This window comes from Bos grunniens, chromosome 8, assembly GCF_055505025.1.
Source record: "Bos grunniens cultivar Pamir isolate PY7600 chromosome 8, Bosgru_T2T1.0, whole genome shotgun sequence".
Classification (NCBI taxonomy): domain Eukaryota; kingdom Metazoa; phylum Chordata; class Mammalia; order Artiodactyla; family Bovidae; genus Bos; species Bos grunniens.
In genome coordinates this window covers 54624009-54648550 of record NC_141172.1, presented here as the reverse complement: position 1 = coordinate 54648550, position 24542 = coordinate 54624009, and the positions used below count along the sequence as shown (strand labels likewise).

General features: G+C 39.0%; 1 long non-coding RNA gene across 2 annotated transcripts; it reads left to right on the top strand.

The window, feature by feature from the left end:
- The first annotated feature begins 868 nt into the window (after positions 1-868).
- On the top strand, positions 869-12618 carry LOC147367081 (uncharacterized). 2 transcript variants are annotated; one of them, XR_015169157.1, is made up of 4 exons: positions 869-1040; positions 6971-7175; positions 10318-10435; positions 12046-12618. It is a non-coding gene; the product is annotated as an uncharacterized LOC147367081 (long non-coding RNA). The 2 variants fall into 2 exon arrangements; XR_015169158.1 differs by having other exon boundaries at positions 918-1040; positions 6983-7175.
- Positions 12619-24542: the final 11924 nt, after the last annotated feature.

Genomic DNA, 24542 nt, shown 5'->3' with positions numbered 1-24542 from the left:
TTTGCTCCAAGCCGAAGGGCTGCCTTGTTGTACCTTGAACACAGTAGTTGTGCTCCCAACACAGGCCTTTGCTATGTTGTTTCGTGTCTGGAAGGCTCTTGCCTTAGACATCTGTGTGCTGCCCCCCTATACTTCCTTAAGTCATCGTTCAGATGTCACCTTCTCAATGAGTTCTTTCTTGACCATCTTACATAAAATGGCTATTCTCATCTTCCTATACTCTGTATTCTCTATCCTTGATGTATTTTTCTCCAAAGTATTTATCAATTTCTAACTTGCCATGTATTTCATTTTTAATATTTTTATTGTCTCTTCCTTCACAAAGAATGTTGCTTCTATGAGGCAAGTATTTTTGCCGGACATACAGTAGATGCCCAGTAAATATTTGTTGAATGATGAAATAATCAGAAGAACTCTAATCTCAATTTGACCTAAAATTTAACATGTATCCACTGTTGTCTGTACATAGGCAACAAAGACCTACTATATACCACAGGGAACTCTGCTCAATGCTATGTAGCAGCCTGGATGGGAGGGGAGTTGTTCTGGTGTGCACTGAAACTATTACAGCATTGTTAATCGGCTACACATAAAATAAAAAGTTAAAAAAAAAACAACTAGCTCTGTGACCTTGGACAAGTCATTTGATCTGGGCTTTAGTGTGTTTGGCTATAAAAGTGCGAAGACTAGATTAGAATAACTCTGAAGTGGAAGTAGCAGTCATAAGGGAGTAGAAACAAGATCAGTTCCATTGAAGTCTCTGTGGCATTGAATTTGTTTTGAGTTTAAGAAGGAACCAACTGGATTATGAGCAGTAACTTGAGACTCTCTGTGGCATAACAGGCAACAGGGCCAAGCTGGCACCATCACAGTGGCAATGCTGCCCTTCGTATTTAAGCTCAAGGGCTGGTTCAGAAGCTGGCAGCCTCCCCTACAGACATCAGCACTGTGAGCAGGAGAGGAGGAGACCCTGAGATATCATGGCCAAGAGAACTGTGCTCAAATACACAGGAAATACCCTCCAAGAATACACAGTCCAGGTGAGGTCTCTGAGAAACAGCTGGCCGGGTGGGGAAGGAGGAAAATGAAGGGTACAGTTCCTGCAGTTTTCAACGGGGCTGAGCCAGAGAAATATGATTTGGGTAAAAGCATGATCTTATTTATACTCCTCGCATGGTGTGGCCTGGGGAGACACAGGCTGAGACTTGTGACTTCTTTCATTCTACCCCACTGCTCTATTAAATTCTATTCCCTGCACCTTCAGAGCAAATCATTCCACATAACACTGTCTGCTTTCTTTGATCCATGTGACTGGAAGGATGAACTGTCAGCTCCCCTCCCCCATCCATCCTGCCATAGCCCGAGGCACAATCAATTTCAATATGCAGGGGAAATAGACCACACAGGATCTATGGCCTCCCAACAGGGACCTGACATATTAACTGTTGTAATGCCTCTAATTCAGTCTATTTACTTTGGGGGAGGCCCATCTTCTCCTACTCATCACTTTAACCCGTACAACGGCTGTGTCATGACTATTTAGAATGATGGGGGTGATGCTCGGGGCACAGTCATGAGAAGCCTGATGAAGGAATAGCTACAGTGAGCCCACGTAGCTGCAGGGTAATGATGACTAATTCTGTTCACGTCCCTCACCCCTGCCTTGAAATCTTCCCTTGCCTTTTAAATTGACGTCTGTCGAAGGGAATGACTCCACGGTGTCACTGCTTGATGCATTGGCCCGGAGGAGGCACTCCTTCTTGTCAGGAAGTGAGACAAGAAAGAGGAGTAAAGAACAGCAGAGGAGGGGAGATGGGGGCCCTCCGGGAAGATGAAAAATGAGCAGGGAGAGCAGGGGAAGCCTCTTCAACCAAATGCCAGCCACTATTCTGATCTGAACACTTTTACAGTTTTTGTGACAGAAGTGGACGGTTGAGATGATCGCACCACATGTATGTCACAGCCCTAAATAGCTCAGGTCGGTGACCTTTTCAGAAATGATTTTTATGATATGCAGTAAACAATAGCTACATTGTGGCAGGTGACTCCATACAGGCAACCATTCTCTTTAAACTGCTTAGAATATACAACAGGGTCTCGACCCCTGATGCATTCTTAATTAACTACAGTGAAACACAATTCTTGCATGCAGTATATCTCTAGATCACCAATGTTGAACTGATAGCCATGTTGTTAACTGTCTTTAGATAACAAATGAATGAGCATGCTTGAGGTGACACTTGAAAATGGAAAAAATTTAAAAACACATAAAAAACTGCTTCTTTCACTTTAAGCTGTGTCTCAGTGATTCTCTTCTATTAGAGTTTTTTTCCCTTTTACTTTTGTTTAAACTCTTGCACACCTGTAGGTTTTAGAAAACAAGCAGATCCAAGCTCCAGCTTGGCAGAATCTTCTGTCCTCAGAAAACATGGTAAAATGCCTTTAATTAATTTCACTCATCTAAGAATGTTTATGTTCGTTCTTTTTTTAAAATGAATGGTCAAACATTACAATTTTCTTATTACAGGAACAAATCTCTGGGATTACCACACCCTAACCAAAAAAAAAGTTCCATTAATTTTGATCTAAGAATCCACTAAAGAAAGCCATGGTTGAGAGATCTGGTTAAAGTTTGGGTGATCCTTTTCTCACCGCTCATCTTGGAATAGGTTCTGGCTCAAACCCTATTCTCCAGTAAGATCTGAAAAGGCCCAAGGGAGTCTGGCCCAAGTCCCAGGTGATTCTCAGGAGGCCAGGGTGTTCCTAAGGATAACCCAAGTGGCTCACTGCCGGCAGGGTTGAGTTCTGAAATCGTGATCTGGACCCATGCCTGTCAGGCTTGGAGAAAACCCAAAGCAATAGATCTGCTTTAGAATGAGTCTGATCTTCTGCCAACAGAAACAGCTGAGGTCAAGGGCAGACTTTTCGAGGTCTTTTTGTCCTCAGAGGAACTCCCTGTTCTCCTTCAGTGCAGATAGAGCCTGGCCAAGGGCAGGAAGGTGTAGATAAGCAACGTTCTGCCACTGCCTGATCTGTTTAGGTGGAGGGATTGACTTCATGCCCCTTGGCTTGTGGCTCTGACATACCTGAGACAATGGAGGCTGCCAATATTTATTACCATTACTGAGCAGCCTCTCTGTGGGGCACTGGGCTAGCTTAATTACAAAAAATTTAAATATAAATTATTTTACCTATACTGTTGGTCTTTCCTGTCTGGACTGTAAACCCTTTGGGGAGGGGGCATTTGTTAGGTGTTTTTTTTTTTTTTTTTTTGATACTGGTTCTTTTCTCTAATCAGACTGTCTAGTAGTAGTAGCAACTCCATGAAGATTTAATAAGCTCAAGAGGGTCCCAAAGATTCCCAAGGTCATGTAACTAGAGTCGAGATTCAAACCTAGGTTATGGAAATGCAAAGTGGAAAATATCCCCCTGCATTTCACTCCCATCCTGCCCCTTCTCTGTGCAGGATCGAATAGGCCACCCTGATTGAGGCACCAAGGCCTTGAAGAAGGAAAGACCTCCAAAAAAGTCAAAAAGAGTCAGTTCATAAAGTTAACAGCAATTCTGACAATATCAGTACTTCTACCATACCCAGAATGAAGCCAAAGAATTGTAACATCCAAATGTCCTACTTCTTCTTTCTATAAACATGGGAGATCTGAATAGAAGGGGGAAGTTGTTGGCCAGCAAAGTTATTCCTTTTGGACTTTTGGCTTTCTCTTGAGCAGGAACATTCAGATGGATAATTACTACCATACTCACTTAATCAACTTGTCTTACTACTTCAATAAAATGATTACCAATAGGATTGACTCATGTCTACAAATTCATATTGATAATGATGAAAATATTATATTTTCTGTCTTTCTGTATAGTATACTTTCTTAGAAAGTACTTCCACATATATTTTAATTTTTTAGTATTAAAACTATAGGCAGGGATAGCATTATTATTCCTATCATATGGGTGAGAACTCCAACGTCCAGAGAGAGAAAGACTACATGATTCGTCTGAAGTTATACAGAGTGGGTCAAAATTCAGATCCTAACTCTAGTTTACTCTTCTGTTCACATTACAAGTGTTTCCTGATCCTGATTAGATATTAGAATGATTCAGAGATTCTTAGTTGGTCTGGAATCAGGCCCAGGTGACCGTATTTTTGTAACAAACCTAGATATCTGTGCAGCCAGGACTGGGCAGTGACCCCATGATTATTCTGTCTGTCCATGATCTGGGACAGATCATGGGACTTAACATTTTTTCACTCTCACAGAAGTAATCTCAATTAGAACCTAATATTTGCAGAATTACTGATATAAGATATTAGTTTCACAAGGGCTATTGATTTTTCAAGACACCTTACAGGTAGTCTGCCATTCTCTAGCATTTGTAAGATGAAATTTAATTACTGAGTTTATGATCATTCCCTCCATTACTAACCACACACAGAAAAATTTCCTGAGGCAAGAAACCATGTCTAATTAACCTAAGGGTTATTTATACTAAAGGAAAGAAGACTGAAAAGCAACTTAATGAGTCCAGTTATTTCCTTCAAGCCCAGGAAGGGCATTGGCAACATGCTTCGCCTGGACATGAAGCAGGCAGAGCCCCCCCACCCACCCCGCCCCTCACCACCAGCCTCCTTGCAGTCTTTCCTCCAACAAACTGAAGCTCAGCTCAAAAGAGACTGAGGTGGTGACTGCTAATGGTGATGATGGTGCGTTTTTTTAATGAGACTTTCAAAAAGTAAAAAAGGATATGCAGAATTAGAGTTATTTCATGCAGAGAAGAGCCAAGATTAATAGAGGAGTACTGTTGATAGGATTAGTCAGGATAACTAGGCTATGATGCAGTAGCAATAACACAAATATCTCAAAGGCTTCATGTTTCTCAGGCACATTATGTGATCCATGAGGTTGGTGAGGAAACAGACAGATGGGCTCTGCCTGTCATACCCAGAGCCACCTTGTGATTATTCATCTGGAAAGTATAACCTTCTTGGCTGCCACACTAGGGAAAGAAAATAAGATTGGAAATTGCTCTTGGGACTTTTCACTCCTTTACTCTCTACCCGACTCACATGTATGGTCATCCTTTGTCCCTCAGTATCCACAGGGGATTAGTTCCAGGACAACCAATAGAAATTACAAATGGGTAGTGCTCAAGTTCCTTTATATAAAATAGTATTATATTTGCATATAACCTAGGCACATCCTCTCTTATACTTCAAATCATCTCTAGATTACTTATAAGACCCAATAGAATGTAAATGTTATGTAAATAGTTGCTGGCAAGCAGAAAGTTCAAGTTTGGATTCTTAGTACTTTCTAGAACTTGGTGGGGAATGTTTTCAATCCATGGTTGGCTGACACCTCACATATGGAATCTGTGGACATAGATGGCTGGCTGTACTGTTTTTTGTTTTTTTTTTAAGTTTCAAAGTTGAAAAGGGAAAAAATATCTGGATATGATATTAAAGTTTTCATGAAAAGCAGAAGTTAAATTTATCTGCCCATATTAGTCTAGTTGGCTCCACAGAACACCTCTGAAGAAGAAATTTTCTGCCTTTCTTAAAAGGGAGAGCAAGTCCTTCCCCAGTCACTTATCCTTAAGAGGGGAGTCATAGAAGTGGTGGTGAAAGGACCACTGTTGACTTCTACTAGCTAAGCATAGGCTAACTGATGAAATATTTATCCTGTTGGGAAAGGTCTATGTAGTGGTCCTGGTGCCTTTCTGTCTATTTGCTTATTCATTCATTCCTCATGGATTTTTTTTTTTTCATAGAATTAAAAAAAAAAAAACAGGCTTGCATTGCATGACTTATGCACAGTCATGCCTAGATTTGGTAGTCTCTGGAGCGCTCTTTTGATTCCACTAAAGAGTTGAAATTAGAAGATTTTTTTTTTTAATGAGCCAGGTTTTACACAGATGAATAAAATGCATAACCAAGAATAAACTAGGCAACACTGAAGAGCATCACATTACTTTCTCCAGAATGCTGCAGGCTGCATTCTCAGAAAACTGTCTGCTTAATGAGGTGCACTTAAGAGAAAATAAGAGATCTTTTTCATAGTCCCTCCATTTGGCAACACTTGTTCCCAGCATCTAAGTTTCTCTTCATAGAAGTGGGCCAAGAGAAAGCAGGTAAGCCAATTTGATAACTTTGAGACAGTTTCCAAAATAGGCTACCATTACAATGAGCAAGTCTGGGGACAGATCCTGTTACAAAACTATTCATGGAGGCTTTTCCACCATGAAAATTAGGCTCAAGACCTTTGTCAAGTGTTGAGAATTTCATATGGAAGAAAAAAAGCGGGGAGGGTTGGAAGAAATTCAATGACATTGTTCAGGCTTTGCTGGTGGTTTAGTGGTAAAGAATCCGTCTGCTAATGCAGGGCACATGGGTTCGATCCCTAGTCAGGGAAGTCCCCACAAGCCACAGAGCAACTAAGCCCATGGGCCCCTGCTACTGAGCTGTGGTAGCCACAGCTACTAGAGCCCGGAAACCTCAACTACTGAAGCCTAAGTGCCCCTAGAGCCCATGTTCCACAAGAGAAGCCACTGCCATGAGAAGTCAGTGCACTGCAGCTAGAGTAGCACATGCTCACTGCAATTACAGAAAAAGCCTGCATAGCAATGAAAACCTAACACAGACAAAGATAAATAAAATTATGTAAAAAAATGTCATTGGTTAACTTTTAGTTTTGAAGAAGTAGTAAGACTTTGTTTTCTTATCAATCCACACTTTAAGGTAACAAAATCTATATCTTTGTAAATAAGTGAGATACTTTAAAAATTCTGTGTCAAAATGCTAATGAATGTGGTTACATGTAGTACCTTTAGGAATTAAGTCTTTGATTACTATAATTTATCAAGATACACTTTGAAACAATGTCACAAAGGGAAATATTAATTTGGTGAATTTTTAAAAATTATTTCATTATTCTTATTGTTATTGAAATACAAACAGTCAATCTTGAAGGAAATTGGTCCTGAATATTCACTGGAAGGACTTATGCTGAAGCTGAAGCTCCAATACTTTGGCCACCTGATGCAAAGAACTGACTCACTGGAAAAGACCCTGATGCTGGGAAAGATCAAAGGCAGGAGGAGAAGGGGACGACAGAGGATGAGATGGCTGGATGGCATCACCGACTCCATGGACATGAGTTTGAGTAAGCTCCAGGAGTTGGTGACGGACAGGGAAGCCCGGCGTACTGTAGTCCGTGGGGGTCATAAAGAGTTGGACATGACTGAACTGAACTGATAGTTGCTTTATTTTTATGTTTTGGCCATGTTGCACGATATGTGGGATCTTAGTTTTCGAACTGCATTGGGAGCACTGAGTCTTAACTACTGGACCACCAGAGAAGTCCCTGGTGAGATATTTTAAAAGACTAATCTAGGTAAAGCTCTTCCATCAAGACATTTTCTTTTTAATCAGAGATAGGAAGTTTTACATAAAAATTTTCAAAATCACCTAGTTCTTATTGATAACAATGGTTCTCATCCCTGGCTGTGCATTAAATCATCGAGGGAGCTTTTAAAATTGAATGCTGACTGAGTCCCAACTAACCCACTCGAGCCAGTCTCTGAGAGGGAAGCCCAGTGCTTCCCTCAGTGATTCTGATGTGCAATCAGGGTTGGCATTCATTGCCATAGAGTGCTTAGGTCTCCATCCTGCAGCAATATTACGTTCTCCAAACTTCCTGGTTTTACACTTTTTTCCCCTTTCTAACAAGCAGATGTGTATATATCACTTCACTTCTCATAAAAAAGCAAGTTTCTGGAGGGGAGATCCCAACTCCATTTCATCTTTATATTTTCATAGTTTCTAGCAAGGCAGTGGCAGTCACCGTAAGTTTTGAGTGGCAGACTGTCTGATCATCTGCATAAAACTAATTCCAGATTTTTAATTTCATAAACTGGAGGGAGCCTCTTTCAGTGGAGTAGCAAAGTAATGATCCATGAGGAAATGAAAAGTGAAAAATTAAGATTAGTAATTTGGTGTCTCTTGTCCACAGAACACCTGAAATCTAATTGCAGGTGATTTTTCTGACATGTTCTTGGAGACAATAAAATAAATGCTGTAATAATTTTCTTTGAAGACATTCTATATAATGTGCTCTGTTATGACTTTATAGTTGTCCTAAAAACAGTAATCTCAGTGAGTGGAAAGGAGATATTTAGGAGCTAGATAAAAACTTTTTTTCCTTCAAAAGCTGTAACAAAAATGCATTTAATACATAGCTGTATTTTGCTATCATAAACTAAAAATGATAAATGAATTGATCAAAGTTGAACAAAAGTAATATTTACTTCCTAGTTATCCTTCAATTTAAACATCCAAGAAATCTGCTTTTTGTTTTTACCACCTTCCATGTTGTTTAGGCAACTAACTTGTAACAGAGCTCACAACTGATAGCCCCACTCAAATGAACACTAATCAATGAATTAGTTCCTTGCCCAAGGCAGCTATATATTCCTCCAACACAGGAAATTACTCTTTCTTATGGCTAAAGTGGTACCAATCCTTACTGTATTATAAACCATAGTAGTTTTGTAGTATAGTCGTTCAAACACTAAGTTATCCAAGCACTGAATTTAAGACATTTGCCATATGTTCACAACCTCTATCCTATTTATAATTAATTTAATATTTCTAAGACAATTCACTGTTTTTTAGTGAAATGGATTTGGGAGGAAAAGTTCAAATCATTGTCATAAACAGAAGGTGTTTTTAATAGGAGATATATAAATATTAAAATAAAATGTTTGTTCACCTTGTGTACCACCAACAGCATGAGAACCATGACACTATGGGAAATACTAGCACAAGTAAAATTACGTTCTTTGAGTATCAGTTGCATCCTATGCCAAAATTCATGCCATTGCAAAAATGCCTGAATTTATAAACACCTTTAAATTTTAATTCATAGTGGGTAAACTTAAATGAGGGCCTCTCTGGTTGCTCAGTGGTTTAAAAAAAAAAAAATTAAAAAACCACCTCCCAATGCAGAAGACACAGGTTTGATCCCTGGGCTGGGATGATTCCCCTGGAGAAGGGAATGATAACCCACTCCAGTATACTTGCCTGGGAAATCCCATGGGCAGAGGAACCTGGCGGGCCACAGCCCATGGGGTTGCAAAAGAGTCGGACACAACTTAGCAACTAAACAAAAAACAAAAAAACAAACTTAGGTAGAGGAAAAATGTAAGCTCCTGCCAGTTTCCAGGCTCTTGAGGAGGTGAGTAGTTAAACTTTAATAAATTGTATGAAAAGGAAGACCGCAGAATTCCCAATATGCTGCTTTAGAGGCATTTTACTTGAATGACCAAGCTGAATTTGTAACACCCAGGCAGATATCGGAATATGATTTTAGCATTTTATTGCAGATTGTAATCATTTATTTACACACCTAGTTTTATTTTCTTCACTGGTTTACTAATGATACCTAGACTCCACTCTAAGTTCTGTGAGAGCATGGACCACATTCAGCACTGGAGTCCCAGTGACAGGTACATAGTAATTGCTAAATTAATGTTTATTACACAAATGGCTAAATATTCTCTTTCACTCTCTAAAAATCTCCCCTTCCAAAGTGAATGTCTTCTTTACTCACATTCTACTCTAATCTGAAATATATAACTTTCAACTCTACTCAGGTACATGTTTATAAACCTCCTTTGCTGCTGCTAAGTCGCTTCAGTCATGTCCGACTCTGTGCGATCCCATGGACAGCAGCCCACCAGGCTCCTCCATCAATGGGATTTTCCATGCAAGAGTACTGGAGTGGGGTGTCATTGCCTTCTCTGTTGCTGCTGCTGCTGCTGCTAAGTCACTTCAGTCGTGTCTGACTCTGTGCGACTCCATAGACAGCAGCCCACAAGGCTCCCCTGTCCCTGGGATTCTCCAGGCAAGAACACTGGAGTGCATTGCCATTTCCTTCTCCAATGCATGAAAGTGAAAAGTGAAAGCAAAGTCACTCAGTCGTGTCCGACTGTTAGCGACCCCATGGACTACAGGCTACCAGGTGCCTCCATCCATGGGACTTTCCAGGCAGAAGTACTGGAGTGGGTTGCTATTGCCTTCTCCGTTAGCAACGCCTAACTCACACTCTCCAGCTCCCAACTCCCTATCACCTTCTTCCCCACCTATAAAATCCTCACCTGCTAGCACTCTACAACAGTTTACTTCTCTCCCTGGCAAGCTTCTGTCAGCACCTGGGGACACAGAACCCAGACACTCAGTAGACCATACCATGAGAGGGGGTAACGACTGTAAGACATCTTTTGTCATCTTACATTATAATCCAGGGCAGCAGAAAGCACAGGATTGGCTTGGCTCTCTGACGTCAAGGAAAACAAATGATACAAGACTTGGCGAGTATCCAAAGTGACTTAGCAAGGAGCTTCCAGTATGCTTGCTGAAACAGTAAGTATCTGAAAGGTTTCTTTCGCCACCCTCTCTCCATTCATCTTTGTTCTGTCATCACTAGCATCACCCTAACAAAGAATGTAAGGAAAGTAGGGCAGGAGAGAAGCACTGACAAAGGGGAAGAGAGAGGGAGGAAGAGAGAGGAGGAGGAGGGGGCAAAAGGAACACCCTTAGTATCCAATACCCATAAAAAATTTGTTTTTAATTCCCTGGCTATCACAGATAGAGGCTGCTGCTAGCATTTAAGATAAGATTAGTTGGTGTTGTGCTATCAGCACCTCCACATTTTCCCTGCAGGGATTCCTTCTGACAGGCTGAAGCTGGAGGCATGTCTCAGGATTAACACCAGCTAATGATTATACACTAAAGCTTTGGAACTGTTGGACTAATAGGATTAAGCAATGGCAGATGCAGGTCCCCGTTCAGGTTAAAAATGCACTTTTTACATTACAAAGTCAGACAGATCCCTTTGAACATGCAATGAATATGGATGTTTTCAATTATCACAGTCTTCCAGGGCTATACGATATGGTAAATTAATCCCTTTAGAACATCGGAAACAGGACAAAATAGCCTTCTTGAAGCCGAAATCCCTCGTTTTAGATTTTCTTTCATGGGGATAAGCAGCGGTACACCTCACATAATTAATCTTATTACAAACAGAGAGAGAGAGGAAAATTTTTTTAAATGTGTAAAAATTGTTTAAATATTTGAGAAACTGAAAGAAAAAGAAAAAGCACTTTGAAATCAACATCTCTTAATTAATATCCAAACAGTCAAACATACAAACATAAGGCGTGACAAGCAAAAGGCTGGATGTGTGTTGAGATGGGTTTATATTTCTCTATGCCTCAGGCTGCTAGTGAAACAAGAAGGAAAGGAAAAAAATTAAGGTTACTTAAAAAAAAAAAAAATGAACAAAATATTAACTGCTAGTAGAAAGCACTATTTCTAAGATATCTGGGTTGATCTGATCTTATGTTCCAGGCCCTGGGAGGAAAGGAGAAAGAAAAGGGCATAGTGAGATATTTATATTTCGCTGCTGCATGAAAGGGTCTCTGCTTCCCAGTAGATCAAAACCATCACTCAGAATAGCTGGAACATAAATCCCCATTATTACAATTAAATGGGGCTGGTTGTGGACTTTAGTAGCAGGGTGAACCTCTGGAGTTTCATGTGTTTGATTGACTTAAGAGAGGAAGGGTGGGTAGGGAGGGAAACAACTATATATAGGGAGAACTTCCCAGAGAAAGCTGTTTGAGCTGTCAGCAGGGAATGGAAGTAGTTTTACAATCATCAGAATAAAGCAGGCTTACCAGCATGGGACTGATTCTTTGAAAATTCGAAAGCCAAATATCTTAATATTTGGCCTGAGCAATTGTATTAACCCTCATTAACTGTTGATAGAATCATATTGCCGAACATCACTCCCCACTTCATGATGTGGGCCAATTAATCACGTGGGTAGTTCCTCCAACAAACAGGAATCCTGCTTTTCTTTTAATTGCAAACTGAAGGAGAAAAAGGAAGAAAAGAGACTGTACCAGGTTTCTATATTGAGTCCACACGTTATTTTTTTTTTAAAGCCTGACATGGTTTATTTCTAGGAAACCTCTTGGAGACTTCCACCCAGGATTCAAATAAAGTCTGAACCAAACAGTTACAACTGAAGAAAAGCATGATGTAACTATGGAGCATTCACTCAGGTTCCAACATTGTGCGTCACTCAAGAATACCCAGGCATCAAACTCCTTCATTTCCCCAATGATCCAGTACAACTGGGTACCTCTACCCACTTGACTAGGATCTTCTATGAACATCAACAGTCTAAGGTGCCTGCTCAGTAAATATTAGCTTCCCTGGTGGCTCAGATGGTAAAAGCATCTGCTTTTACGGGTTCAATCCCTGGGTCGGGAAGTTTCCCTGGAGAAGGAAATGGCAACCCACTCCAGTTCTCTTGCCTGGAAAATCCCATGGATGGAGGAGCCTCATGGGCTACAGTCCATGAGGTCGCAAAGAGTCAGACACGACTGAGCGACTTCAGTTTCAGTAAATAGTACTTGGACAGACTAAACTACTTTAAGATGCTAGCAAACTTCCATAAACATCCTTATTTTTTTTTAACTTTTGATTGAAAAACTCATAACAGAATGAAAGAAATTATTACTATTTTAATTGGACTATTGGGCATTCCTCTTATTTTTGTTTTTCACTGCTTCTCTGTCACTGCACAATAAATTCAGAGGATATAAACTGATTCTCAGAAAGAAAGAAAAAAAAAAACAAAAACTGCTCTCCCTGTAAAAGGCATCAAGAAAATTATTGTGTTAAATATGTATGTCTTCTTTCTTGGAAAAACAAAAGTTGATTATTTTTTCAAATGATCTTAATCTTCCCTAACACCGTGCATACTTTAATGGCATACATTAAGATAAGCATTACTCAGTTTTAGTGTGTGTGGGAATCACCTAGAATGACTGTGAAAACAAGTTACTGTTGCAAAGGTCTGTGATAGAGGCAATTCCAAGGAGCTTCCAAGTAACAGAAAAGCTGATGGTCCAGGAGACCACACTTTGAGTAGCAACAATTCATTAACATACCAAAGCCACTTAATGAATAACAAGTAACTCAGACTTGAGGAAATCAAGCATGTCTATTCCACACATTGCTCTTCTAACAAAGTATATAATGTTATCAACTTAAGAGTAAATGATGATAATCAAAACATCCCATTTCCTGGGCTTTTTCCTAAATATCAGTCTCCTGTCCATTCTACCAAGAATATTCTTAATAGGTTTAGTTATTTGCCCTCCAAAATGATATTACAATAAATTTACCATTTGAATAGCTTTTAAACCATCATCTTCATTAATTACAAGTCTACTAGAATTTTTATTATTCCTCAACCATCTTAAAAACTGACAACATTAATGTTATCATTTTCAAGTGAAGTTTATTAGAGTACTGTCACATTTAGAGGCATTTTGCATATTATATCAGTTTGATCTGCAAGATATACACTAAAAACTTTCATGAATTGCTAGATTATTTTCAATTCTAGATTATTAATTCAATTCTGATGTCAGTACCAAACCATATTCCCTTTGAAATTCTTAAATAAAACCTAATTTTCTCCCAAATTTGGTACATTTAATAATGCATATTAGGTATTACACAGCCTATAACCTGGCCCTGGGAAGGAAGAGGGCACACAGATACAATGACTGCACATCACATCTTTGCCATCCCAATAGTTCTCATACTAGCAGAAGGAACAAAAAAACACACATTTGTAATTCAATGTCATATATGCAATAATAAAGGTAAAACCAAAGTCTAATCAGAACACAAATAAATAAACAACTGTTGAATAGCACTAGAGAAAGGTATTTAAAAGTTTTGAAGGATGAATAGACATCTAGAGAAAATAAAACTGAAAGCACATGCTGTCAATACAGAAAACACAAAAATAAATCAACCAACACTGGGTAAGAAGACCAGGATGGCTTCAAAGTATATCAAGCTGCATATTTCAGTCCAGCACAGAACCCCTGCTGTGACACAGGTAGAGCAATTCTCTGCTTTGTTTCCTCCACCTGGCTCCCTAAGGAACAGTAATGTGGACTGTAGATTTAGGCCTCTATCTCCCTGCTCCTTTGGCTTCACCATGAGTTTCTGTCTAAAGCACTCATTTTGCATAATGCTTAGCACACAGAATATCATTGTAAAGACTCATAATCACAAGAAAGACAAGCGTACGAAAAACATGGCACAGTGGGAACCACTGTGGCATGTGCTTCCTATACTTAAGCCGTGGGTCCACAGGATGGGTGGGAGCGAGAAGAACCACAGTCTCTTCTTCCTGCTTTACACTGTGGACTCTGTGACAAACAGCAATAAAACATGGCATTACATTCCCAGGAGCTCAAGAATGACTTTAAAAGTTCATTCATTAGCCACTGACCTCACACTCAGCGTGGTCCACAGCAGTTTGAGAAGGTAAAATGGAAGGAAAGAAATGAGCGCTGCCTTCAAAGGAAGTGCAGATTAGCTGCGAAGGTAAGATACAGAGATACAGAAGCAGATGCCTGTGTGCTTGCTAAGCTGCTTCAGCCGTGTCTGACTCTTTTCAACCCATTGGACTGTAGGCTGCCAGACTCCTCCATCCATTGAGATTCTCCAGGCAAGAATGATGGAGTGGGTTGCCATGCCCTCCTCCAGGGGATCTTCCTGACCCAGGGATTGAACCCACATCTCACGATTCCCGCATTGGCAGGCAGGTTCTTTACACTAGTGCCATCTGGGAGGCCCACGGAAGCGGACACATGATAACAGATCTGACCGTTATCATTTGGAAAGACCACACATGTGAAGTGGACACCACAGATGAAAATCTTTGCATACTTTGCATCAACATCACACCAAGTTTAATATCAAACCAGAAATGTTATTACATTTCTTACAATAGGCACACATTGGATATAATGACAATCACTGAACAGAGAAAAGAAAGGTTATATCAGAAAAAGTATTATTACAGTCCCTGATGTAGATTCAGGCACACAACTAGAAGAGCTCTGCTCAACAACGTGAAAACCTGCAGTTAGAATGTGTCCTTCTGTCACAACCACTTTCAATCCACGTGGTTTTTAAACCAAGTTTTATTATGAACCAATGTGTCATATTCCATTTCCTTAATTGCATCCCACTGTACTCTCACACTTCCCTCTGCAATCTGCTTGGCTTGTTATGTTTGAACTATGGGCCTTTTCAACATGAATTTTGTAAAGCTGGAAATGACTGAGTCCTCTGTGATTTAAAACCCTCTGAACCATACCTTCTCTAGTGCCTAAATCACTGCTTAAGTGGCTGGCAGACACTTATTTCTAATCGGAGATGTTCATTAAATAAGTGATTAGAAAGCATGGTAGATGTGGCTAATTGTTGACGGGCCATGAAAGGACATTAAACACATCTTGTCTGAAGCTTTCACTGATTGTTAGCAATGTGTTAAAAGTTGCCCTGGTGTCTTAAACTAGTTAATGGTATTAAACTTGTGAGTAGAGTGAGTTTGACTCTGGGGAAAAACTAACTCGATATTATTTTTCTACAGGGCTCAAAACCTTTACACAAAATGCAGCCAAATGTTCCTGATTCTAGGGAACATGTTATTTTAGCCTTCATGATGATGACTCAACACTGAGCCTTACTGCTCAGTAAGATTCCAACAGAGATGACATTTTGCAATCCCCAGCAGCAACATGTCCCCTGTCTGGAGGCGAACCAAGAAAGAGTTCGCTTCAAATGAGCCTCTAAACAGCTGTCAAGTCAGAATAACTTTAAGTCATTACCTATCTGAGCCATGTTGAACCAATGACTTTTAAGTGGTGAAAATCTCCGCATCGTGTTACTAATCTCACTGGCGAGCAGTGGCTATGTCAACAATCAACGTTCCCTCTTAGTAAGCAGGCAAAAATAATACACTGCCCATGATCTGGAAGTTAAAGGACCAGTTGAGAGGTTGAGAAGTTCAGAAATGAGGAAGTAAAAAACATGCCTCCTTAGAGCTTTGCCTCTATAGAGATTCATGACAGAGTTTAAATCACAATGTGCCATGAAAGAATTCACTCCACTCTGACTTGCTAATGTTCAGCAATGCAAACCTTCCCCACAAAGACATATAAGCTGCCTTCCTCTAGTCATCTTTAACTTGGATGATGAGCTTGGACCCAATTTCCTGACCAATTAGCAGCTCAAAGTAAAGAAATGGGGAACAGCTGTAAGTCTCTAACTATGATTACTTATAAACCCTTCAAATCTAGACTCAAATAGCTTCCCTATAGTTTAGTTCAACTGATTAACTCCAACTGGTTTATCACTAAACCATTCATTTACTTTTATAATTCATTAAAGTCTTAGATAAAATGCATTTTGTGTCCCTTCTCAGGCCTTTAATAATTAGCTGTGTCTACCATGTCTTTTAATCTCTCATTTAATGAGTGTCTCCAATCTTTAATAATTTAAAATGATATCAAGCCAAGTATCAATTAAAGGGAACCATTCTAGGCAGCATACACAATAAGTGTTAAATCAGTGGAGAAAAGCACATACAGCCCTGTGGCTTTCTACTTCAAGAGCACTTGAAAACTATGGGATTATTTCAAAATATTACACTTCGCTGCTATTTATTTTAGTTATCTTACAGGCAAAATTAAATATTAAAAAAAAATGAGCAAGAAGCATTTCATACAGATTCAAGAGAGAATCATGCAGGGCAATATCCAGTCTAATTCATTTCTAAATATATTCCAACTGGCCCAACTCACCTCCACTGGCCAAATATACTAGATAGCTTCAGCTACAGTTTAACTACTGTTGTTAACCCTTTCAATTTCCTGACCTATCTTAAAACTCTTGATTGTTCCAAATATCTAAGCCATATTACCTTTAAGCCAAATTACCTTACAGGACAAGGCTTCGACACACATATTTGGTTTTGGTAACAGATCAATGTTGGACCATTGGTATCTCTTCATTCCTGGAAGATCACTGGAAAAAAGTTAGCTCAAAAGGGTGGTGGCCTTCTTAATAGACCTGGAAAAGAGCCCAGGTATACCCAACCCGACTAAGCTTCAATCACCTGAAGGAGATTTTGGTAGACTATTCACAGGATAGTGAATGGTCCCCTCTCAACGTCAAGGTGCAATGGTGCAATGGTCCCCTCTCAACGTCAAAATCCTTACAATGGTTGAGGTGGTGTCTAGCTTCACACCCCATGAATTTGGGCTGATCTTGTGATTTTCTCTGGTGAAAGACACATGGCCTGAGGCCAGACCTTAAGAAGCCTTTCACATTTCTGTTCTTCTCCTGGACACTTGCCCACATGCCTTGTGAACAAACCTGTGTTACTCTGCTAGAGGATGAGAAATCATGTAGAGGAGTTAACTGTCATAGCTAATGACCCTGCTCACCTCCCAGGTGGACAGACTCAGCTAACCCAGCAGCTAATTGGTATCTGCTCATTCTTGGAAGATCACTGGAAACAGCTAATCATAGATATGACAGATCCTAGCCCCAAGAGCAGAAGAATTGTCCAGTGGAGTCCAGGCCAAATTTCTGACCCACAAATCATGAGTCAAATAATTGGATATTGTTGTCTTAAGCATTTAAGTTTTGGGGTGGTCTGTTATCCAGCAAAAGCTACATGATATAATGTCACAGATTTTACTAGTTGGCCTCCTGGGAACTTTCTGTATAAAGCAAGGCTCCAAATCACCCAATACCAACAAAACCAGATTTTCAAAGCTAGACCCATGATTTCCAAATACTCTCCACCCTGCAGTCACTATATCACTGTCTTCAGTAATTTCTCAACTACCTCTGAATATGATCCTGACTGTTATAAAGTCTAAAATCCTATCATGTCCCACACATGAAATTTCCTCCATTAATCCCATGTATGATAGGAAAAGACTTATTAAAAAAAAATCCTTATCAATCATGTTAATACACCATCCATAACCATTTGGATATTTCAGTAGCAGTCAGAGGATGTTTCTGGAGCTCTCAGACCAACAGCCTTCTTGGCATCATTCAGGTACACATGCAGATCACACCATCCATGTCTTCATAAGAAATTGATTCACAGGATAATAGTAGGAGTAACACATATGTTTCTTCCCTAACATACCTACTTCAATGAATAACTACCACAGAGTTCTGACACTTTCTGATGACATCAGGAGATAAGGTTGAGCTTGTTCTGGGTGCTGCTGTATCACTGAGTCATCTGGTTTTTGCCTGCTGCTGGAGATAATGATGTTGAGATGTCAGTCTTGATGTCTGTATCTTAATATGCTTAATATCTTAAGCATATTAAGATATGCACTGATGTCCTTAAGCATGGGTCAAAAAGGAGGGCATGGAATAGGACATGGAAATTAAAAAAAAAACTTGTTTCTTTGTTTCACCCAGTCCTATGAGTCCAGTGAAAGAAAGACCAGCTTTCCTTGTCTCTAAATCCACAGCCACAGCTACGCTACCCCACAAGCTTCTGCCTGTATTTTTCCCCTCATCTGCATAGCATGCAATCACTTCCAAAAGATCAACTCAGATAAAACACACCCTGCATTCATACTTTTTACTATAAGTCATTTTGAATACAAATTTCTGAACCTGTCAAAAGTCCCTAAACATTGTTTTGCTTGGAAGGCTAGTCACTATTTAGAGGATCCAAAATACCAATCTCTTTTGAACATAGATATTAAAATGTACAGTCTGGCTTTGTTTTGGTTCCTTCTTGCATCTCTAAGAAAGAAATATCAGTTTCCTATTTGTTTAGAAATTTAGAAACTCTTTTTTCTTAATTTATTTTAATTGGAGGCTAATTACTTTACAATATTGTGATGGTTTTGGCCACACATTCACATGAATCAGCCATGGGTGTACATGTGTTCCCTATCCTGACCCTCCCTCCCATCTCCCTCCCCATCCCATCCCTCAGGGTCATCCCAGTGCACCAGCCCTGAGCACCCTGTCTCATGCATCAAACCTGGACTGGCAATCTATTTCACATATGATAATATACATGTTTCAATGCTATTCTCTCAAATCATCCCACGCTCAGCTTCTCCCACAGAGTCCAAAAGTCTGTTCTTTACATCTGTGTCTCTTTTGCTGTCTCGCATATAGGGTCATTGTTACCATCTTTCTAAATTCCATATGTATGCATTAATATACTGTATTGGTGTTTTTCTTTCTGACTTACTTTGCTCTGTATAATAGGCTCCAGTTCCATCCACCTCATTAGAACTGATTCAAATGCATTCTTTTTAATAGTTGAGTAATTTTCCATTGTGTATATGTACAATAGCTTTCTTATGTACAATAGCTTTCTTATCCAGTCATCTGCTGATGGACATCTAGTTTGCTTCCATGTCCTGGCTATTATAAACAGTGCTGCAATGAACATTGGGGTACATGTGTTTCCTTTGATTCTGGTTTCCTCAGTGTGTATGCCCAGCAGTGGGTTGTATGGCAGTTCTATTTCCAGTTTTTTAAGGAATCTCCACACTGTTCTCCATAGTGGCTGTACTAGTTTGCATTCCCAGCAACAGCATAAGAGGGTTCCATTTTTCTCCACACTCTCCAGCATTTATTGTTTGTAGACTTTTTGATAGCAGCCATTCTGACCGGCGTGAGATGGTACCTCACTGTGGCTTTGATTTGCATTTCTCCAATAATGAGTGATGTTGAGTATCTTTTCATGTATTTGTTAGCCATCTGTATGTCTTTGTTAAATAAATGTCTGTTTAGTTCTTTGGCCCATTTTTTTATTGGGTCGCTTATTTTTCTGGAATTGAGCTGCAGGAGTTGCTTGTATATTTTTGAGATAATTTTTTTGTCAGTTGCTTCACTTGCTATCATTTTCTCCCATTCTGAAAGCTGTTTTCACCTTGCTTATAGTTTCCTTCATTGTGCAAAAGCTTTTAAGTTTAATTAGGTCCCATTTATTTTTGTTTTTATTTCTGTTACTCTGGGAGGTGGGTCATAGAGGATCCTGCTGTGATTTATGTTGGAGAGTGTTTTGTTTATGTTTTCCTCTAGGAGTTTTATAGTTTCTGGTCTTACAGTTAGATCTTTAATCCATTTTGAGTTTATTTTTGTGTGTGGTGTTAGAAAGTGTTCTAGTTTCATTCTTTTACAAGTGGTTGACCAGTTTTTCAAGCAACACTTGTTAAAGAGATTGTCTTTTCTCCATTGTATATTCTTGCCTCCTTTGTCAAAAATAAGGTGTCCATAGGTGTGTGGATTTATCTTTGGGCTTTCTATTTTGTTCCATTGATCTATATTTCTGTCTTTGTGCCAGTACCATACTGTCTTGATGACTGTAGCTTTGTAGTGTAGTCTGAAGTTAGGCAGGTTGATTCCTCCAGTTCCATTCTTCTTTCTCAAGATTGTTTTGGCTATTTGAGGGTTTTTTGTATTTCCATACAAATTGTGAAATTATTTGTTCTAATTCTCTGAAAAATACTGTTGGTAGTTTGATAGGGATTGCATTGAATCTATAGATTGCTTTGGGTAGTAAACTCATTTTCATTATATTGATTCTTCTGATCCATGAACATGGTATATCTCTCCATCTATTTGTGTCATCTTTGATTTCTTTCATCAGTGTTTTATAGTTTTCTATACATAGGTCTTTTGTTTCTTTAGGTAGATTTGTTCCTAAGTATTTTATTCTTTTCATTGCAATGGTGAATGGAATTGTTTTCTTAATTTCTTTTTCTGTTTTCTCATTGTTAGTGTATAGGAATGCAAGGGATTTCTGTGTGTTAATTTTATATCTTGCAACTTTACTATATTCATTGATTAGCTTTAGTAATATTCTGGTGGAGTCTTCAGGGCTTTCTATGTAGAGGATTATGTCATCTGCAAACAGTGAGAGTTTTCTTTCCAACCTGGATTCCTTTTATTTCTTTTTCTGCTCTGATTGTTGTGGCCAAAACTTCCAAAACTATGTTGAATAGTAGTAGTGAGAGTGGGCATCCTTGTCTTGTTCCTGACTTTAGGGGAAATACTTTCAATTTTTCACCATTGAGGATAATGTTTGCTGTGGGTTTATAATATATGGCTTTTATTATGTTGCTCTTTACATCATCGGACCTTGCTCCTATCACCAGTCACATCCACAACTGGGTATTGTTTTTGCTTTGGATCCATCCCTTCATGCTTTCTGGTGTTATTTCTCCACTGATCTCCAGCATATTGGGCACCTACTGACCCAGGGAGTTCCCCTTTCAGTATCCTAACATTTTGCCTTTTCATACTGTTCATGGGGTTCTCAAGACAAGAATACTGAAATGGTTTGCCATTCCCTTCTCCAGTGGACCACATTCTGCCAGACCTCTCCACCATGACCCACCCATTTTGGGTGGCCCCACACGGCATGGCTTAGTTTCATTGAGTTAGACAAGTCTGTGGTCTGTGTGATCAGATTGGCTGAGGTATGTTCCTTCTATGCCTGCTTTCTGGAGGGTTTTTATCTAATCGCATGTTGAATTTTGTCAAAGGCTTTCTCTGTATCTATTGAGATAATTATATGGTTTTTATCTTTCAATCTATTAATGTTGTGTATCACATTGATTGATTTGCAAATACTGAAGAATCCTTGCATTCCTGGAATAAAGCCCACTTGGTCATGATGTATGATCTTTTTCATATGTTGTTGGATTCTGTTTGCTAGAATTTTGTTAAGGATTTTTGCATCTATGTTCATCAGTGATACTGGCCTGTAGTTTTCTTTTTTTGTGGCATCTTTGTCAGGTTTTGTATTAGGGTGATGGTGGCCTCATAGAATGAGTTTGGAAGTTTACCTACGTCTGCAATTTTCTGGAAGAGTTTGAGTAGGATAGGTGTTAGCTCTTCTCTAAATTTTTGGTAGAATTCAGCTGTGAAGCCATCTGGTTCTGGGCTTTTGTTTGTTGGAAGATTTCTGATTACAGATTTGATTCTGTGCTTGTGATGGGTCTATTAAGATTTTCTATTTCTTTCTGGTTCAGTTTTGGAAAGTTATAGTTTTCTAAGAATTTGTCCATTTCTTTCAAATTGTCCATTTTATTGGCATATAGTTGCTAATAGTAGTCTCTTAGGATGCTTTGTATGTCTGTGTTGTCTGTTGTGCTTTCTCCATTTTAATTTCTAATTTCATAGATTTGATTCTTCTCCCTTTTTTCTTGATGAGTCTGGCTAATGGTTTGTCTGTTTTATTTATCTTCTCATAGAACCAGCTTTTAGCTTTGTTGATTTTGGCTATGATCTCCTTTGTTTCTTTTTCATTTATTTCTGCCCTAATTTTTATGATTTCTTTCCTTCTACTAACCCTGGGGTGCTTCATTTCTTCTTTTTCTAGTTGCTTTAGGTATAAAGTTAGGCTATTTATTTGATTTCTCTCCTGTTCCTTGAAGTAGGCTTGCATTGCTATGAACCTTCCCCTTAGCACTGCTTTTACGAATCCCATAGGTTTTGGGTTGTTGTGTTTTCATTTTCATTCGTTTCTATGCATATTTTGATATATTTTTTTATTTCTTCTGTGATTTGTTGGTTTTTCAGAAATGTTTTGTTTAGCCTCAATATGTTTGTATTTTTAATAGTTTTTTTTTTTTTTCCCTGTAGTTGACATGTAATCTTACCACATTGTGATCAGAAAAGATGCTTGAGATGATTTAAATTTTTTTTGAATTTACCAAGGCTAGATTTATGGCCTAGGATGTGATCTATGCTAGAGAAGTTTCCGTGTGCACTTGAGAAAAAGGTGAAATTCATTGTTTTAGGGTGAAATGTCCAAAAATATCAACTAGATCTAACTGGTCCATTGTATCACATAAAGTTTGTATTTCCTTGCTAATTTTTCTGTTTAGCTGATCTATCCTTAGGTGTGAGTGGGGTATTAAAGTCTTCCACTATTATTGCATTACTGTTAATTTCCCCTTTCATACTTGTTAGCATTTGCCTTACATATTGTAGTGCTCCTATGTTGGGTCCATATATATTTATAATTGTTATATCTTCTTCTTGGATTGATCCTTTGATCATTATGCAGTGTCCTTCTTTGTCTCTTTTCACAGCCTTTATTTCAAAGTCTATTTTATCTGATACAAGTATTGCTACTCCTGCTTTCTTTTGGTCTCCACTTGCATGAAATATCCTTTTGCAGCCCTTCACTTTCAGTCTGTATGTGTCCCTAGGTTTGAGGTGGGTCTCTTGTAGACAGCATATATAGTGGTCTTGTTTTTGTACCCATTCAGCCAGTCTTTGTCTTTTGGTTGGGTCATTCAACCCATTTACATTTAAGGTAATTATTGATAAGTATGATCCCATTGTCATTTACTTTGTTGTTTTGGGTTCGAGTTTATAAACCTCTGTGTTTCCTGTCTAGAGAAGATCCTTTAGCATTTGTGGAAGAGCTGGTTTGGTGATGCTGAATTCTCTGAGCTTTTGCTTGTCTGTAAAGCTTTTGATTTCCCCTTCATATTTGAATGAGATCCTTGCTGGGTACAGTAATGTGGGTTGTAGGTTTTCCTCTTTCATCACTTTAAGTTATGTCCTGCCATTCCCTTTTGGCTTGAAGAGTTTCTATTGAAAGAGCTGTTATCTTTATGGGGACCCCCTTGTGAGTTATTTGTTTTTCCCTTGCTGTTTTTAATATTTGTTCTTTGTGTTTGATCTTTGTTAATTTGATTAATATGTGTCTTGGGGTGTTTCGCCTTAGGTTTATCCTGTTTGGGACTCTCTGGGTTTCTAGGACTTGGGTGGCTATTTCCTTCCCCATTTTAGGGAAGTTTTCAACTATTATCTCAAGTATTTTCGCATGGCCTTTCTTTTTGTCTTCTTCTTCTGGGACTCCTATGATTCGAATGTGGGGCATTTAACATTGTCCCAGAGGTCTCTGAGGTTGTCTTCATTTAATTCTTTTTTCTTTTTACCTCCCTGCTTCATTTATTTCCACCATTCTATCTTCCACCTCACTTATCCTAACTTCTGCTTCAGTTATTCTACTGTTGATTCTCTCCAGAGTGCTTTTGATCTCAGTTATTGCATTACTCATTACTGATTGACTATCTTTTATTTCTTCTAGGTCCTTGTTAAACTTTTCTTGCATCTTCTCAATCCTTGTCTCTAGTCTATTTATCTGTAAATCCATTTTGTTTTCAAGATTTTGGATCATTTTTACTATCATTATTCTGAATTCTTCTCAGGTAGATTCCCTATCCCCTCCTCTTTTGTTTGGTTTGGTGGGTTTTTATCATGTTCCTTTACCTGGTAAATATTTCTCTGCCTTTTTATCTTGTTTAGGTTGCTGAGTTTGGGGTGGCCTTTCTGTATGCTGGAAGTTTGTGGTTCCTTTTTATTGTGGATATTCCTCCATGTGGGTGGGGTGTTGGATGAGTGGCTTGTCAAAGTTTCCTGGTTAGGGAAGCTTGCGTCAGTGTTCTGGTGAATGGAGCTAGATCTCTCCTCTCTGGAATGCAATGAAATGTCCAGTAGTGAGTTTTGAGGCATCTGTGGGTTTGGTGTGACTTTTGGCCACCTGTATTTTTGTGCT